At 39.3% G+C, this 19,598-nt stretch overlaps 1 protein-coding gene across 2 annotated transcripts in view; it reads right to left on the reverse strand.

Annotated features, from left to right (window-relative positions):
* LOC116911684 (contactin-associated protein like 5-4) overlaps positions 1 to 19,598 on the reverse strand; it is a 465,842-nt gene that overhangs the window by 13,517 nt on the left and 432,727 nt on the right. The gene's annotated exons all lie outside the window — the stretch shown is intronic.

Raw genomic sequence — 19,598 nt, forward strand, 5'->3', positions numbered from 1 at the left:
GAAAAACAATAAAAAAGCAAAATAAAAGCTATTTATTTTTATCTAGCAATATGACAGTCAGTAGAAACAACTACCTGGTGCTGACCTTAATTTCAGGATTATTCCATATTCAGCCTTATGATCATAAAGGGAAAAATATGTCAGTATAGCTCAGATCGACTCACTCTGTTCATGTTTTAAGATCCCAAGGCTATTCTAGGGAGAGGTACAAGGAAAATTAACATCTTCTTGGGAAACAAAGATACAAAAATAATTACATTAACTCACTGAGAAAAGCCACATGGTAGCTCAATTCTGTTCCAAATTCTGGAAGAGCAGTGAAAGTAAAATACATAGGAAAATACTATAAGGAATGTGCTAAGTAGTGATTGATCCTGGTTCTAGACAAAAAATGGCATGAAAAAGAAAATGAGAGATGAAAATGTTTTCTTTTCTAAGAAAAAGATCCCTTCATTGAAGGGAGGTATGCAAGGAGAGGAAGGAATGCGCTTCCATTGTAATTGTCTGCAAAGATACATTGTAAAGCCTTGGGGAAATGAGCACAGTGGAACCACTGGGGAACAACAAATGGAAAGAGCTATGAAGAATGGAAAATACCAGGGGGAGAAGATAGGAACAGAGAAAAGCACTAAAGTGATGTTGGCTACATTTAAAATTTAGTAAGAAGATTTGCAGTTAGTGGTTCAGGAGAAAGCTAAACCTTTGGGAATGTTAAAAGTATCTTCTATTAGTTGGAAACTTACCTCAGGTCCTTGGAATACATGAAATCACTAAGAAATATTTCACAACATATCAGCTAGGCATGGTGTTGCACACCTGTAATTCAGACCTCAGGAGGAAGAGTCAGGAGTATCAGAACTTTAGGGTGACCTGTGGCTACTTAATGATATTGAGGCCAGCTTGGTTTGCAGGAAACAACAAAAAGCAGCTTCATTAAAGTTTAGAAAGACATAGTAGATTACTATTTGCATAAATGGGCAAAAAATAGACTACTTTATATATATATATATATATATATATATATATATATATATATATATATGACAGTCAAAATAACTTCCATAACAGGAAGTTATGGTGAATTAAAGAATGAGTTTATATGCTCAGCCCCATATATTTTCAGTTTCTACTGAGGAGTATAGAAAAAAGCCTGGACTATTGTTTTCAAAGTACAGAAAGTTTCCTTTGTGAAAGTCATTTGGTGTTTAGATAACAAACTCTACATCCAATATGTCTTCATGTGCACTAGCTAGCACCATTAGGTTCTAAAGCATAACCTCAACACCAATGTGTGCCCTTTACTAATCTCATGCAACAGTGCCACATCTCATACCCTGCATAGAAAGCCTTGTTAAAACACTGAACTGTAGCTTTTGCATAATATGGTTCATTTTCTCTGGGTCTTCTCCCCATGCCTTCACCACTGCTGGAAACCTGGCAGGCTGCTTCAGAGAAGCATGCTATGCAAGGCAACCCTTTGCATTCAATTTTCACCAGGGTCCAAGTATCAGAAGGATATAGTTAGTACAGATCAAGAAGCTAGAACTGTACCCTACAGTAACACTTTCCAAGAGAGACATCCACATGTTTGGTTTCAGTGGATAAGGCACTTCTTATGCAAGAATACTGACATGAGTTCACATTTTCAGAGACCAAATAAAAATGCCTGTGTGTGGCAATGTGCACTTGTAACCCCAGACCAAGCAGCTAGATACAGATATGTTATGGATGTTTGCTGACCAGACAGTCAATTTAGATTGAAATTTAAGCAGATGAGTTCTAGGTCCAATGAGACACCCTATCTGAAAATTTAAGGTGAAACAAAGAGCTCACTTTGACTAATGGCCTCCGCATGCCCAGGCACACACACACACACACACACACACACACACACACACCTCTACAAACCTGCATAGCATATTCTGGAACATCTAAAGGTCTCCGCTACATTTGGTTGAGGTTGTTTTGTGTTCATGCAAACAAATTAGCAGACCCAAGTGAATTTCTTGGAACACGTGTACATTTGCAATAATTCACTATTCACAAAGCAATCTGGTTACCTGAGCATGTTCTCACATGACAGATTGGTTGCAGTTATATAGATATTTACCTTTCTTTAGAAAAGATGTCCACAGTTAATAACTAAAGGGAATATTCATCAAGAAGCAGTGTCTAATATATATATACTCTAGATTCTGCACAAGGTTGTTTTTATGCTTCTACTTAGAGGACACACACACACACACACACACACACACACACACACACACACACCTCATCCTAAAATAAGTCAGAATCAAGTCTTTATGTCATGTTGGTGGTGACTGAGATAATGTCCATTTATAGCTTGTATCCAGTCATTGATACCTGTGTGCCTTCCTTTGCTTTGAATGACACTATATTTTATATACAAACTTTTACATTTTATATATCAATTTGCCTCTTTAGATTTCTAGAACATTCAAGAGGCACATCCCAGTGTATGAATGACTATGCCAACTATGCCAACATTATTGTTTAAATAAATAAAGTCACAAACATTCCACAGAAAGATTTAGAGCTAGTAGTCATTTTTCTTTTCTCCACACTTTGATGTTATTGTTACTTGTATTTTCTCCAGGATTACACTGGACCCAAAATTTGATGCTATGTAGAAGGCATATTGCTTGCAAATCAGAGAAAGAAAGATGCTAATCTTTCTAAAAAGGTGCCTTACTTAGAGATTTCAAAACTGAAGTTCAATTAATTTGACTCTTGAGCTCTCTGGATAACAACTAGAGCAGATACCTTAACAGTTAACTAATAGCTGTAACAGGAACTTCCTTTGCTTTTCAGAATGATCATACGTGCACATTCATTGGTAAACATGACTGCATTATTTACTTGTGGCTGTGGTCAAACATCTGATAAAATCATCTGAAAGGATAAAGAGTTTATTCTACTTAACAATTCAAGGGATATGAAGTAGAGACATACTATCAAGTGTGATAGGCATGATGGCAGGTACTTGAGACATCTGGTTACATCAAGTTCACAGTCATGAAGCAGACACAGATGAATACTGGTGTTCACATTACTGTTTACGTTTTATTAAGCCCAAGATCCAGCTCATAGCACTATCTATATTTATGACTTTTTCCACTGTAGGTGACTCATCCAAGATAATATTGTATAGATATGCTTTGAAGCTTATCTCCTAGGTGGATAAAGAGCAGGACAAGACACTAATGTTAACCATTGAGTTGCCTTATTCTGCTCTATTCTGTGAAAACAAGAATTGTAATATAGAAACTAAGCCCTTTTTGCTAAAGATATGAGTCACTTCTAAAACAGGGCTCAGAAGTTCAGAAGCTGGAACTAAGCTAAACCCCATTCCAGCCTACCTTTCTTTGTACCAGAAGGTGCATGTAATCTTCCAAAGAAGGGATACAACCCAAAGACCTATCTATGATGCCCATGAACCACATCAACAACCAGCCTGGCATAGTAACTCTAAGAGGGTACAATAGTCACAGCCATAACTTGGTAGTAGCAAGCAGATGTCTAACTAGACTTAAGGCTGGATCAACAAGTGGGGAATCATGTCTGGTACTAGAAATGTAGCCAACTGTTTAGGCCTAGTGAAGTCAGGGATTATGGAGAATTTTGTACAATCACCTCTTTACTAAGATAGCAATAACCTTAACTATATCCTAAATATTTGTCCTTATATACATAGATAAATGTGGTATTCAAGGTACATCAATCAAAATTATCAAATGGTAAGAAGCAGATACCATTACAGAAAACAATAAACAATGTAAACGCAGAGTTACAGCTCTCTGTCTCAACTGATAACATCTTCAGTAGAATTCCTACACCTAATGATCAGGGAACACTGTGGAATAAGGACCAGAAAGGTTATAGGAGCCAGCGGACCAGGTACTTGCTGTAAGATCATGTCTCACAGAAATGTCAGAAGCTAAACCTATAATGTTTCACAAACCTGACTGCTTGAGCAGGAGATGAGCAAGGAAAATAGCAATAGTCACAATAATGTGCTCAGGAGGCATCAACTCTATACAAAGAAATTTTATAAGTTTCTGAGGAATGCTGAAAGTTAAACAAAACAATCTTCCCCAGGAAGTAGCTTATCAATTTATTTGTGGTCCAATACTAAGTGGTCAGCATTGAAAGCATACATGCACTCACCATCCCAGAGGTTGAACAGATTGTAGTTATGTGTTTCTGTGTGTATGTGTGTATGTGTGTATGCGTGAGTGTATGTGTGTTTGTGTATGTGTGTGTGCATCTGTGTGTGTACGTGTGCGTGTGTGCGTGTGCGTGTGTGTGCATGTGTGTGTGTGTGTGTGTGTGTGTGTGTGTGTGTGTGTGTTTATGCATGTAGTGCAGTGCCCACATTAAAAAGTACGGTAGTTATAGGATATTTTAGGCTGCTTGATATAAATGCAGTCAACTAAACCTAGGTTCTTTTCAGGAGAAGCTCATGTGATTTTCTAAGTCACAGTCTCTGTATTCTGCCTACACGTGCTTCAGGCATACTCTTTCTGACCCTGTGATATGACCCATAGTTACAAGGAACAGTGCCCTCCATATTTCAATTGCTATTCTGAATTCAGAAACAAACCTTGCTGTATGCTCATACAGTATTATGGGCTACACATAATGGTCCTCCTCCTTAGAAACCCTGCTTTGTCAAGTGAGAAAAAATTCTCTTCAGAAACCACTTGTTTACTTATCCCTAGGGTTAAAATTCTCTTGCCCTGCAGATATCCACTCTAACTACCTTTCTCTCAAACTTCCATCTTTCCCATGCCCTAAAACTAATACCAATGATAGCAGCTTTTCAGATAAGAACATACATGTATGTCCAAGATAGCTATAACTGAGTCTCAAAAAAATTTAAACTTAGTTAAAATGTGGAGACTATTTTGTAATTTAATAGGGTAATACTCAAGCAGGTACTCTGTAGAAGAAAGTGTCATGTTATAGTATCAAATCCTCAACCAGGCTTCATGGATCAAAGATGTGAAGATTAAATATTATTCCTGCTTCCACATAGCATGTTCAGATATGAACCAGACAGTAGAGTCAAGAAGGTGTCTCTCAGGTCAGCCGCCAGCTATCTGTCCACACCTCTAGCCTGCATGCTTAACTGGAGGTTCCAGGAGATCCTAGGAGGTCCTTAGTAACCAAAGACACAAATGTGAACCTGTCTTGGTTGTCCTCCGAAGCCCTAGCAGCAGCTGACTGAGACCGAAGAAGATACTTGCATTCCACCATGCGAACTGCTGTGGTTGACTTAGGGGAAGAATTGAAGTAGCTGAAGGTAAAAGCAATCCCATAGGAAGACCATCAATCTCAACTTACCCAGACCTCAGGGAGCTCCTAGAATCTGAGCCCCAAAGAGGTGCATACCCCTGCCAGTCTAAGACACTGACACAAACAAAGAAGAGGTCTGCCTGGTCAGGCCTTAGTGGGAGAAGATGAGCCCAATGCCCCAAAGAAGCAGGAAGCCTAGTATAGGGGGAGCACCTTCTCAGAGGCAACAGGGAGGAGAAATTGGATTAGGAAATGGGGAGTTAGAACTGGGTGTGGGGAGACTGGAATGTAAATAATTTTTTTAAATATTATAAAAACACAAATTAAAAATAAAAAAATTATCAAAACTGAAAAAAGGTCTCTCCCTAGTATATTTGAGTACCTTCTAATCTGTTTACTATTCTAAGAAGACACATACCACAGCAAAGAGACATGCATGACTCACTTTTTTCTATTTTCCTGCTTGAACTGGAGTGTCTCTTCTCATCATTTCTAGCCACCAGCTGGGACTTATTCTCCCAGTCCAGCTTGTCAGGTTCTCCAGCTTTCAAATTTCAAATTTACTTACATCGTAGTATTTTTTTTTCTGATTTATTTCTAACCTCTTCGGTTTTAGGGGCCTAGTTAAGAAATAGCAGACAATGATAATTTCCAGAGTCCATAACCCAGTGCAACAACTTATGATAAGAAATCCCAGCCTCAGTATATGTTGTGTGTATGTTTCTGTACTATTGGGAAGGTGGGAATAAAGAGACAATCATACCTGAACTATTTGCACAATGCACTCCAAGAAACTGAAACTCCTCCAGGAATCTCAGGCTGGGGAAAGAAAATGCTGAAGTCTGATTTCAGCCAAGGGAGAGTTTGTTTCTCCAATAGAGAGTCATAATTATGATTATCACAGTTGTACCAACATTTCTGGCCACCTTACAAGAGAGATAACCAGGGGTTGGGGATTTAGCTCAGCGGTAGAGCGCTTGCCTAGCGAGCGCAAGGCCCTGGGTTCAGTCCCCAGCTCCGAAAAAAAAAAAAAATAGAACAAGAGAGATAAGCTCTGATAATGGTAATATGCAGGACTACTGAGTTGTGAATAATGATTGTTCCATTTTAAAATCTATACCTCTTATCGTACAGATGGTATGGTGGCACATGCCATTAATTGCAGCACTCAGTAGACAGATGTAGGATTAGGCCAGCCTGGTCTAAGTATCTGGACAGCTAGCCCTATACAGAAAAACTCTATCTCAAAACCATCTACCTCCCCAAAAGAAAGATCCCTCAGATGAATGTGAGGTGCACACTGGACTTTATTCCTCCTCTTGCTGACGTGGTGGCATTGAATATGTCTCATTTCTCTGCTTTTAACTATTACTTTCATGATTAGCTGACCTTTTGAGGAAAGGGAGCTGAACCAGCCTTGTCAGGGTTGTCATAGCTCTGGCTCCAGCAAGTATGTACTTGCTTTCTCTCTCTCTCTCTCTCTCTCTCTCTCTCTCTCTCTCTCTCTCTCTCTCTCTCTCTCTCTCGTGTGTGTGTGTGTGTGTGTGTGTGTGTGTGTGTGTGTGTGTGTCTCAGTTGTTTCTATGGAGAAAGAAGTCTAGTATAAATAGCAATGGGGGAAATAAATAGGAAACTTACTTTCAGGGCACTTGGCAGATAGACTTGGGTGAGAAGGAAGAGTCTGGCATCCATAGCCCTCTCTGCACACAGTGTCAAGCAAGAAAGAAAACAGGCTTCCTAACTGCTAAAAGACTATCATCTGCTTTGTTTGTGTTTTACACCATTCCTACTAGAGTGCGATGACACCCTAACAGCAAATGAGCTTTAAACCCAGTAATCCCTCACATGGAATTGTTTCTATGGTAACGTGAAAAATAAGCATTTGAGAGTCTGATTTCTCTACAATATCTCACTCTAGCTTCCATAGCCACCTGTCATATTCTCTTCCAATTGACCAGTGAGCTTTCTTTTTCACCTATACTGTAGACATTGGCAATTCTGGATATTCCTTTTTTCAATGTGGTTTTCAAATGGTGTATTTTACCTATTGGTATCTGCATATTTCTAACAATACCTTAAAAAAAATCAGCTACTTTATGTCAAATAATTAACCATATAATAAAATGACAGATCCAAAAAGGTATGTGTGGGAAGAAAGAGAAAAAGAAAGAGTTAAAATATAAAGAGGTTTAGATAGCAAAATACTATAAAAGCCCTACCTTACATGAACTACTTATAAAATAATTGCACAAGAAATGCCAGAAAATGTTGTTCCATATTAATGACAAAGGATTATCAGCCCCCTAGCCTAGAAGTATTTTGAGTACACACATTTCTCACAGAAACCTCACTCATACATTTGGATCACAATCCATCACTGAGGAAAGTCAGGGTAGTAACTCAAGGCAGAAGTCAGGCATCATAAATGAGGCAAAAAAAAAACTTGAGGAAAGCTGCTTACAAACAGCACCTCATGGCTTGTCCACTCTGTTTTCTTAAACAACCCAGAGCTATGTGTTCATGTGTGGTACCACATACAGTAGAATTAATTCTCCTATATAAGTCACCAGTTAATTAAATGACCCACAAACTTGTCTACTGGCCAATCTGATGGGTGTAGTTCTTCGGTTAAGGATCCCAGGATCCCTTTACCCAGTTAATGTTTTTTTTTGTTTTTTGTTTTGTTTTGTTTTGCATTGACCAAGTTAACCAGCACACCAGCCCTCTCTCCATTCTCACCACAGCCTCTTCCTTTCTATCTATATCTATAGATACCATCTATCTTCTATTTCTCTGTGTCCTGGTCAAATACTTTGTGCTCAAACCCGAGGAATAGGAAGTATTTGCATGTACCTTGTATATTTCTATCTGAACCTATAAAAATGGGCCAGTACAACATAAATATAGATTTAAATTTTGATAGAAATTGATAATATTGCATTTTGGTATAAGTAGATTCTGGTTGTGATTAATATTTATATGTAGGAAAAACTTTTTTCCTGTTTTGTATTTTCATTATTTCATTTTGTATTTCATATTTTCAGTATTTGGAGCATGGTAACACAGGGCTTAATTTAGATAGAAACAAAGCAGATATTCTATTGATCTTGTTTAGTGCTTCTGTTTATTGCAGGTTTTAAATTATTTTTCTTTTTTGTATCCCAGGTTGATAGAGAAGATGGGTGTAGTATTCTCACAGGTTCCCACATTCTTGAAGACTGAACATACACACACACACACACACACACACACACACACACACACACACACACACACATATAACATCAAGTTTGTAGCCAGAGTATCATCTGAATCTTTCTATTGCAATAATGAGAAATCTAATTAAGTATATACATCTTAAAAGACATTTTCCTTGGGTAATAATGCACATACAGAAGGAAGGCTAGAGTTCATTCACAATTTTTGACTCACTGGAGGAAAGAGTACATTAATCAATAAATATGGCTGATAGTATCTTGATTTGTGCATGTGTGCATGAATGAGTGGATTTGAGTCTGACCCTTCTGCGTTTGTGTGTGTGCATGTGTATGTATGTATGTATGTATGTATGTATGTATGTATGTATGTAAGTGTGTGTGTATGTACGTACATAAGTGAACATTCCTGTGAAGTATCATCTTAGGAGTTATCACCCTTATTCTGAGACCGAGTAGCTCAGTGAGATTTACTAATTCAACTACACTCGCTGGATAATTAATCCCAGACATTCTCCCCTTGTCACTTGTCACCACTGACAGTACAAATGATATCATACCCAGATTTTTAAGTGAGTGCCCAGGTAAGAATGAAGATCCCCATAGTTGCACAGGAGGCACACTTTATGAAGTGAACTATCTCAAAGTCCAGTGATACACGCATATTAGCAGATTACAGCTTGTAAAATTTACGAAGCGTTATTTTAAGTGCCCTCACCAGGAAGTGACAACTGATTGCCTGGATACTTTTTTTTCTTTCTTCCCTCTCCTTGCTATAGTGCTTTCTTAGGTGAAGGCATGGTTAATAATGAACTCTATAGAGAATTAGGATGTAACATGATGAAATGTTAGAATGAGAGAATTATATGCAGCAGCCTAGGAGGGAGCTGAACCAGAGTCTACTTAATGAAAAGCAGAGGAAACCAATAAAAATGTGATCCCGGCCTGCATCAGCTCTCTGCTCCTAGACCCCGTGGGAGAGAGACCTCACCGCCTGCTCAGGTGGGCACTCCTGAGGCTGCAGAGCGGAAGAGACCACCAACACTGCCCACCCCAGCCCACATCCCTGGCCCAAGAGGAAACTGTATAAGGCCTCTGGGCTCCCGTGGGAGAAGGCCCAGGAGCGGCAGGACCCCTGCCTGAGACACCGCCGGAACCTGAAGGAAACAGACCGGATAAACAGTTCTCTGCACCCAAATCCCGTGGGAGGGAGAGCTAAACCTTCAGAGAGGCAGACAAGCCTGGGAAACCAGAAGAGACTGCTCTCTGCACACACATCTCGGACGCCAGAGGAAAACACCAAAGGCCATCTGGAACCCTGGTGCACTGAAGCTCCCAGAAGGGGCGGCACAGATCTTCCTGGTTGCTGCCGCCACAGAGAGCCCGTGGGCAGCACCCCGAGAGCAAACTTGACCCTCAGGACCACAGGTAAGACCAACTTTTCTGCTGCAAGTGACCTGGCTGGTGAATTCAAGACACAGGCCCACAGGAATAGCTGAAGACCTGTAGAGAGGAAAAACTACACGCACGAAAGCAGAACACTCTGTCCCCATAACTGGCTGAAAGAAAACAGTAAAACAGGTCTACAGCACTCCTGACACACAGGCTTATAGGACAGTCTAGCCACTGTCAGAAATAGCAGAACAAAGTAACACTAGAGAAAATCTGATGGCGAGAGGAAAGCGCAGGAGCCCAAGCAACAGAAACCAAGACTACATGGCATCATCAAAGCCCAATTCTCCCACCAAAACAAACATGGAATATCCAAACACACCAGAAAAGCAAGATCTAGTTTCAAAATCATATTTGATCATGATGCTGGAGGACTTCAAGAAAGACGTGAAGAACTCCCTTAGAGTAACACAGGAAAACATTAATAAACAAGTAGAAGCCTACAGAGAGGAATTGCAAAAATTCCTGAAAGAATTCCAGGAAAACATAAATAAACAAGTAGAAGCCCATAGAGAGGAGACACAAAAATCCCTGAAAGAATTCCAGGAAAACACAGTCAAACAGTTGAAGGAATTAAAAATGAAAATAGAAGCAATCAAGAAAGAACACATGGAAACAACCCTGGATATAGAAAACCAAAACAAGAGACAAGGAGCTGTAGATACAAGCTTCACCAACAGAATACAAGAGATGGAAGAGAGAATCTCAGGAGCAGAAGATTCCATAGAAATCATTCACTCAACTGTCAAAGATAATGTAAAGTAGAAAAAGCTACTGGTCCAAAACATACAGGAAATCCAGGTCTCAATGAGAAGATCAAACCTAAGGATAATAGATATAGAAGAGAGTGAAGACTCCCAGTTCAAAGGACCAGTAAATATCTTCAACAAAATCATAGAAGAACACTTCCCTAACCTAAAAAAAGAGATACTCATAGGCATACAAGAAGCCTACAGAACTCCAAATAGATTGGACCAGAAAAGAAACACCTCCCGTCACATAATAGTCAAAACACTAAACGCACAAAATAAAGAAAGAATATTAAAAGCAGTAAGGGAAAAATGTCAAGTAACATATAAAGGCAGACCTATCAGAATCACACCAGACTTCTCGCCAGAAACTATGAAGGCCAGAAGATCCTGGACTGATGTCATACAGACCCTAAGAGAACACAAATGCCAGCCCAGGTTACTGTATCTTGCAAAACTCTCAATTAACATAGATGGAGAAACCAAGATATTCCATGACAAAAGCAAATTTACACAATATCTTTCTACAAATTCAGCACTACAAAGGATAATAAATGGTAAAGCCCAACATAAGGAGGCAAGCTATACCCTAGAAGAAGCAGGAAACTAATCGTCTTGGCAACAAAACAAAGAGAATGAAAGCACACAAACATTACCTCACATCCAAATATGAATATAACAGGAAGCAATAATCACTATTCCTTAATATCTCTCAACATCAATGGCCTCAACTCCCCAATAAAAAGACATAGATTAACAAACTGGATAAGCAACGAGGACCCTGCATTCTGTTGCCTACAGGAAACACACCTCAGAGACAAAGACAGACACTACCTCAGAGAGAAAGGCTGGAAAACAACATTCCAAGCAAATGGTCAGAAGAGGCAAGCTGGAGTAGCCATTCTAATATCAAATAAAATCAATATTCAACTAAAAGTCATCAAAAAAGATAAGGAAGGACACTTCATATTCATCAAAGGAAAAATCCACCAAGATGAACTCTCAATCCTAAATATCTATGCCCCAAATACAAGGGCACCTACATACGTAAAAGAAACCTTACTAAAGCTCAAAACACACATTGCACCTCACACAATAATAGTGGGAGATTTCAACACCCCACTCTCATCAATGGACAGATCATGGAAACAGAAATTAAACAGAGATGTAGACAGACTAAGAGAAGTCATGAGCCAAATGGACTTAACAGATATTTATAGACCATTCTATCCTAAAGCAAAAGGATATACCTTCTTCTCAGCTCCTCATGGTACTTTCTCCAAAATTGACATTTTAATTGGTCAAAAAACGGGCCTCAACAGGTACAGAAAGATAGAAATAATCCCATGCGTGCTATCGGACCACCACAGCCTAAAACTGGTCTTCAATAACAATCAAGGAAGAATGCCCACATATACTTGGAAATTGAACAATGCTCTATTCAATGATAACCTGGTCAAGGAAGAAATAAAGAAAGAAATTAAAAACTTTTTAGACTTTAATGAAAATGAATGTACAACATACCCAAACTTATGGGACACAATGAAAGCTGTGCTAAGAGGAAAACTCATAGCGCTGAGTGCCTGCAGAAAGAAACAGGAAAGAGCATATGTCAGCAGCTTGACAGCACACCTAAAAACTCTAGAAAAAAAAGAAGCAAATACACCCAGGAGGAGTAGAAGGCAGGAAATAATCAAACTCAGAGCAGAAATCAACCAAGTAGAAACAAAAAGGACCATAGAAAGAATCAACAGAACCAAAAGTTGGTTCTTTGAGAAAATCAACAAGATAGATAAACCCTTAGCCAGACTAACGAGAGGACACAGAGAGTGTGTCCAAATTAACAAAATCAGAAATGAAAAGGGAGACATAACTACAGATTCGGAGGAAATTCAAAAAATCATCAGATCTTACTGTAAAAACCTATATTCAACAAAACCTGAAAATCTTCAGGAAATGGACAATTTCCTAGACAGATACCAGGTACCGAAGTTAAATCAGGAACAGATAAACCAGTTAAACAAACCCATAACTCCTAAGGAAATAGAAGCAGTCATTAAAGGTCTCCCAACCAAAAAGAGCCCAGGTCCAGACAGGTTTAGTGCAGAATTCTATCAAACCTTCATAGAAGACCTCATACCAATATTATCCAAACTATTCCACAAAATTGAAACAGATGGATCACTACCGAATACCTTCTATGAAGCCACAATTACTCTTATACCTAAACCACACAAAGATACAACAAAGAAAGAGAACTTCAGACCAATTTCCCTTATGAATATCGACGCAAAAATACTCAATAAAATTCTGGCAAACCGAATCCAAGAGCATATCAAAACAATCATCCACCATGATCAAGTAGGCTTAATCCCAGGCATGCAGGGATGGATTAATATACGGAAAACCATCTTCGTGATCCATTATATAAACAAACTGAAAGAACAAAACCACATGATCATTTCATTAGATGCTGAGAAAGCATTTGACAAAATTCAACACCCCTTCATGATAAAAGTCCTGGAAAGAATAGGAATTCAAGCCCCATACCTAAATATAGTAAAAGCCATATACAGCAAACCAGTGGCTAACATTAAACTAAATGGAGAGAAACTTGAAGCAATCCCACTAAAATCAGGGACTAGACAAGGCTGCCCACTCTCTCCCTACTTATTCAATATAGTTCTTGAATTTCTAGCCAGAGCAATCAGACAACAAAAGCAGGTCAAGGGGATACAGATGGGAAAAGAAGAAGTCAAAATATCACTATTTGCAGATGATTTGATAGTATATTTAAGTGATCCTAAAAGTTCCACCAGAGAACTACTAAAGCTGATAAACAACTTCAGCAAAGTGGCTGGGTATAAAATTAACTCAAATAAATCAGTTGCCTTCCTCTATACAAAAGAGAAACAAGCCGAGAAAGAAATTAGGGAAACGACACCCTTCATAATAGACCCAAATAATATAAAGTACCTCGGTGTGACTTTAACCAAGCAAGTAAAAGATCTGTACAATAAGAACTTCAAGACACTGAGGAAAGAAATTGAAGAAGACCTCAGAAGATGGAAAGATCTCCCATGCTCATGGATTGGCAGGATTAATATAGTAAAAATGGCCATTTTACCAAAAGCAATCTACAGATTCAATGCAATCCCCATCAAAATACCAATCCAATTCTTCAAAGAGTTAGACAGAACAAGTTGCAAATTCATCTGGAATAACAAAACACCCAGGAGAGCTAAAACTATCCTCAACAATAAAAGGACTTCAGGGGGAATCACTATTCCTGAACTCAAGCAGTATTACAGAGCAATAGTGATAAAAAACTGCATGGTATTGGTACAGAGACAGACAGATAGACCAATGGAATAGAATTGAAGACCCAGAAATGAACCCACACACCTATGGTCACTTGATTTTTTTGACAAAGGAGCCAAAACCATCCAATGGAAAAAAAGATAGCATTTTCAGCAAATGGTGCTGGTTCAACTGGAGGTCAACATGTAGAAGAATGCAGATCGATCCATGCTTATCACCCTGTACAAAGCTTAAGTCCAAGTGGATCAAGGACCCCACATCAAACCAGACACACTCAAAGTAATAGAAGAAAAACTAGGGAAGCCCTGGAACACATGGACACCGGAAAAAATGTCCTGAACAAAACACCAATGGCTTACGCTCTAAGATCAAGAATCGACAAATGGGATCTCATAAAACTGCAAAGCTTCTGTAAGGCAAAGGACACTGTGGTTAGGACAAAACGGCAACCAACAGATTGGGAAAAGATCTTTACCAATCCTACAACAGATAGAGGCCTTATGTCCAAAATATACAAAGAACTCAAGAAGTTAGACCGCAGGGAAACAAATAACCCTATTAAAAAATGGGGTTCAGAGCTAACCAAATAATTCGCAGCTGAGGAATGCCGAATTGCTGAGAAACACCTAAACAAATGTTCAACATCTTTAGTCATAAGGGAAATGCAAATCAAAACAACCCTGAGATTTCACCTCACACCAGTGAGAATGTCTAAGATCAAAAACTCAGGTGACAGCAGATGCTGGCGAGGATGTGGAGAAAGAGGAACACTCCTCCATTGTTGGTGGAATTGCAGACTGGTACAACCATTCTGGAAATCAGTCTGGAGGTTCCTCAGAAAATTGGACATTGAACTGCCTGAGGATCCACCTATACCTGTCTTGGGCATATACCCAAAAATGCCCCAACATATAAAAAAGACACGTGCTCCACTATGTTCATCGCAGCCTTATTTATAATAGCCAGAAGCTGGAAAGAACCCAGATGCCCTTCAACAGAGGAATGGATACAGAAAATGTGGTATATCTACACAATGGAATATTACTCAGCTATCAAAAACAACGAGTTTATGAAATTTGTAGGCAAATGGTTGGAACTGGAAAATATCATCCTGAGTGAGCTAACCCAATCACAGAAAGACATACATGGTATGTACTCATTGATAAGTGGCTATTAGCCCAAATGCTTGAATTACCCTAGATCCCTAGAACAAATGAAACTCAAGACGGATGATCAAAATGTGAATGCTTCACTCCTTCTTTAAATGAGGAAAAAGAATACCTTTGGCAGGGAAGAGAGAGGCAAAGATTAAAACAGAGACTGAAGGAACAGCCATTCAAAGCCTGCCCCGCATGTGGCCCATACATATACAGCCACCCAATTAGACAAGATGGATGAAGCAAAGACATGCAGGCCGACAGGAGCCGGATGTAGATCTTTCCTGAGAGACACAGCCAGAATACAGCAAATACAGAGGCGAATGCCAGCAGCAAACCACTGAACTGAGAACAGGACCCCGTTGAAGGAATAAGAGAAAGAACTGGAAAGCTTGAAGGGGCTCGAGACCCCATATGTACAACAATGCCAAGCAACCAGAGCTTCCAGGGACTAAGCTACTACCTAAAGACTCTACATGGACTGACCCTGGACTCTGACCTCATAGGTAGCAATGAATATCCTAGTAAGAGCACCAGTGGAAGGGGAAGCCCTGGGTCCTGCTAAGACTGAACCTCCAGTGAACTAGACTGTGGGGGGGAGGGTGGCAATGGGGGGAGGGTTGGGAGGGGAACACCCATAAGGAAGGGGAGGGGGGAGGGCGATGTTTGCCCGGAAACCGGGAAAGGGAATAACACTCTAAATGTGTATAATAAATACTCAAGTTAATAAAAAAAAATGTGTATGGGTTCTTAGCAGCCTTCTCCTTCCAAATATATTCAGGTCATCCTGCCACCCCATCTGAAGTATCTCAAATAATGACTGAAATCCAATAAAATCCACCCACCTAAAAGCTTTCAACATGGCAGAGCGGCTCATCAAAATGAATATCTTATAGTAATAACACAATTATAATATTTTCCTCATTACTGAAGGGCTGGATATCATGACAGCAGTTATAGTTTAAAGATTCCGACAGGGATAACAGGTATGACTTAAGTCTCTGTTATTGGAAAATTTACTATTAATCAAATACATTGGTCCTTATCTTCCAGACACAAGTATCATGTAAAAGTTATAGATGCTCTGAGACAATATGAGTCCAATATGGGTTTATGTGTGTACAGCTCATGTTAAGAAAAGAAGTTTGGTTTTTCTTTCCTGAAGACAGAGTCAGGAAACTTCTGATATCATTGATAAAGCCCAAGTTGCTCAGTGAAGCAAGCATATTTTCCTACAGTTTTCTCAATTATGTATGTCAAAGATAATAAACAAACTTTTTTTATTCATATTTTCATTTATTAATTAATTTATCTATTCACTCAGCATCCTGATTATAGCTGTCTTTCTTTTTTTTTTATTATTATTAACTTGAGTATTACTTTTTTACAACAAAAATAACCTAAAACCTTGAGGTCTCATTTATAGTACTCCATCTCATTCCAAAAGTTAAACAATCCACTTCTTATAAATTTGCTTACAAAAAAAAATTTAACCTTTGATCAATACAGCAAATGATAACCTTTGTTAAATGTAACTTGAAAACTACCCAAATTCTCTATGAGGACATATAAAGATACCTATGCATGACTTTGAGAACCCCATGTCTATGTTATTAGTGTGCTTTACAGCATGCCATTCTTTCTAGTTTAAATAAGTGTCCAACTATGCCTCATATTGGCTCACCTTGAAAGTGTTTTCTATATTTGTGATTGGTATGAAATGGAGGTCTCCTCTATGGATCAGGAAATTGTGCAGAAAAAGGACAATGAAAAAGAATATAAGGGCAAGAAAATAGGCCAAAGGACTATGACATATTTAATATTAGACACAGAAATCATAGCTATGAACACATAGCAGCCACAGATGACTGAATGGGCCCATCAGCAGCCAGGCATAGAGAAAGGACAGGCTCTAAACCCAACATCTTAGTGCAAAACTATATGATACAAGTAGACTCATGGAGAGAAGCGGTACTGCCTCAAATTATGTACCCCTCATGATCCTGCCTTGCTCTAAAGAATATTTCTAAGTCAATGGTCAACAACAACAGCCATGAATCTTAACAAGAGGAAGATTGGGAAGAAATCAGGCTTAGTGTGAATGGAAGGGAAATACAACAGTGTGGGGGAGAGAGTAATCAGAATACATTATCTAAATATTTAACATCATCAAAGAACAAAATTAATTTTTTTCTTTTATTTATTTATTTTTTTATTAACTTGAGTATTTCTTATTTACATTGCGAGTGTTATTCCCTTTCCGGGTTTACTGGCCAACATCCCCCAACCCCCCCCTCCCCTTCTTTATGGGTGTTCCCCTCCCCATCCTCCCCCCATTGCCACCCTCCCCCCAACAATCTAGTTCACTGGGGGTTCAGTCTTAGCAGGACCCAGGGCTTCCCCTTACACTGGTGCTCTTACTAGGATATTCAATGCTATCTATGAGGTCAGAGTACAGGGTCAGTCCATGTATAGTCTTTAGGTAGTGGCTTCATCCCTGGAAGCTCTGGTTGCTTGGCATTGTTGTACATATGGGGTCTCGAGCCCCTTCAAGCTTTCCAATTCTTTCTCTGATTCCTTCAACGGGGTCCTGTGCTCAGTTCAGTGGTTTGCTGCTGGCATTTGCCTCTGTATTTGCTGTATTCTGGCTGTGTCTCCCAGGAGAGATCTACATCCGGCTCCTGTCGGCCTGCACATCTTTGCTTCATCCATCTTGTCTAATTGGGTGGCTGTATATGTATGGGCCACATGTGGGACAGGCTCTGAATGGGTGTTCCTTCTGTCTCTGTTTTAATCTTTGCCTCTCTATTCCCTGCCAAGGGTATTCTAGTTCCCCTTCTAAAGAAGGAGTGAAGCATTCGCATTTTGATCATCCGTCTTGAGTTTCATGTGTTCTAGGCATCTAGAGTAATTCAAGCATTTGGGCTAATAGCCACTTATCAATGAGTGCATACCATGTATGTCTTTCTGTGATTGGGTTAGCTCACTCAGGACGATATTTTCCAGTTCCAACCATTTGCCTACGAATTTCATAAACTCGTTGTTTTTGATAGCTGAGTAATATTCCATTGTGTAGATGTACCACATTTTCTGTATCCATTCCTCTGTTAAAGGGCATCTGGGTTCTTTCCAGCTTCTGGCTATTATAAATAAGGCTGTGATAAACATAGTGGAGCACGTGTCTTATTTATATGTTGGGGCATCTTTTGGGTATATGCCCAGGACAGGTATAGCTGGATCCTCAGGAAGTTCAATGTCCAATTTTCTGAGGAACCTTCAGACTGATTTCCAGAATGGTTGTACCAGTCTGCAATCCCACCAACAATGGAGGAGTGTTCCTCTTTCTCCACATCCTCGCCAGCATCTGCTGTCACCTGAGTTTTTGATCTTAGCCATTCTCACTGGTGTGAGGTGAAATCTCAGGGTTATTTTGATTTGCATTTCCCTTATGACTAAAGATGTTGAACATTTGTTTAGGTGTTTCTCAGCCATTCGGCATTCCTTAGCTGTGAATTCTTTGTTTAGCTCTGAACCCATTTTTTAATAGGGTTATTTGTCTCCCTGCAGTCTAACTTTTTGAGTTCTTTGTATATGTTGGATATAAGGCCTCTATCTGTTGTAGGATTGGTAAAGATCTTTTCCCAATCTGTTGGTTGCTGTTTTGTCCTAACCATAGTGTCCTTTGACTTACAGAAGCTTTGCAGTTTTATGAGATCCCATTTGTCGATTCTTGATCTTAGAGCATAAGCCATTGGTGTTTTATTCAGGAAATTTTTTCCACTGCCCATGTGTTCGAAATGCTGTCCTAGTTTTTCTTCTATTAGTTTGAGTGTATCTGGTTTGATGTGGAGGTCAATGATCCACTTGGATTTAAGCTTTGTACAGGGTGATAAGCATGGATCGATTTGCATTCTTCTGTTGACCTCCAGTTGAACCAGCACCATTTGCTGAAAATGCTATCTTTTTCCATTGGATGGTTTTGGCTCCTTTGTCAAAAAATCAAGTGACCATAGGTGTGTGGGTTCATTTCTGGGTCTTCAATTCTATTCCATTGGTCTATCTGTCTGTCTCTGTACCAATACCATGCAGTTTTTATCACTATTGCTCTGTAATACTGCTTGAGTTCAGGAATAGTGATTCCCCCTGAAGTCCTTTTATTGTTGAGGATAGTTTTAGCTCTCCTGGGTGTTTTGTTATTCCAGATGAATTTGCAACTTGTTCTGTCTGATTGCTCTGCTAGAACTTCAAGACCTATATTGAATAAGTAGGGAGAGAGTGGGCAGCCTTGTCTAGTCCCTGATTTTAGTGGGATTGCTTCAAGTTTCTCTCCATTTAGTTTAATGTTAGCAACTGGTTTGCTGTATATGGCTTTTACTATGTTT

This window comes from Rattus rattus, chromosome 10, assembly GCF_011064425.1.
Source record: "Rattus rattus isolate New Zealand chromosome 10, Rrattus_CSIRO_v1, whole genome shotgun sequence".
Lineage (NCBI taxonomy): Eukaryota > Metazoa > Chordata > Mammalia > Rodentia > Muridae > Rattus > Rattus rattus.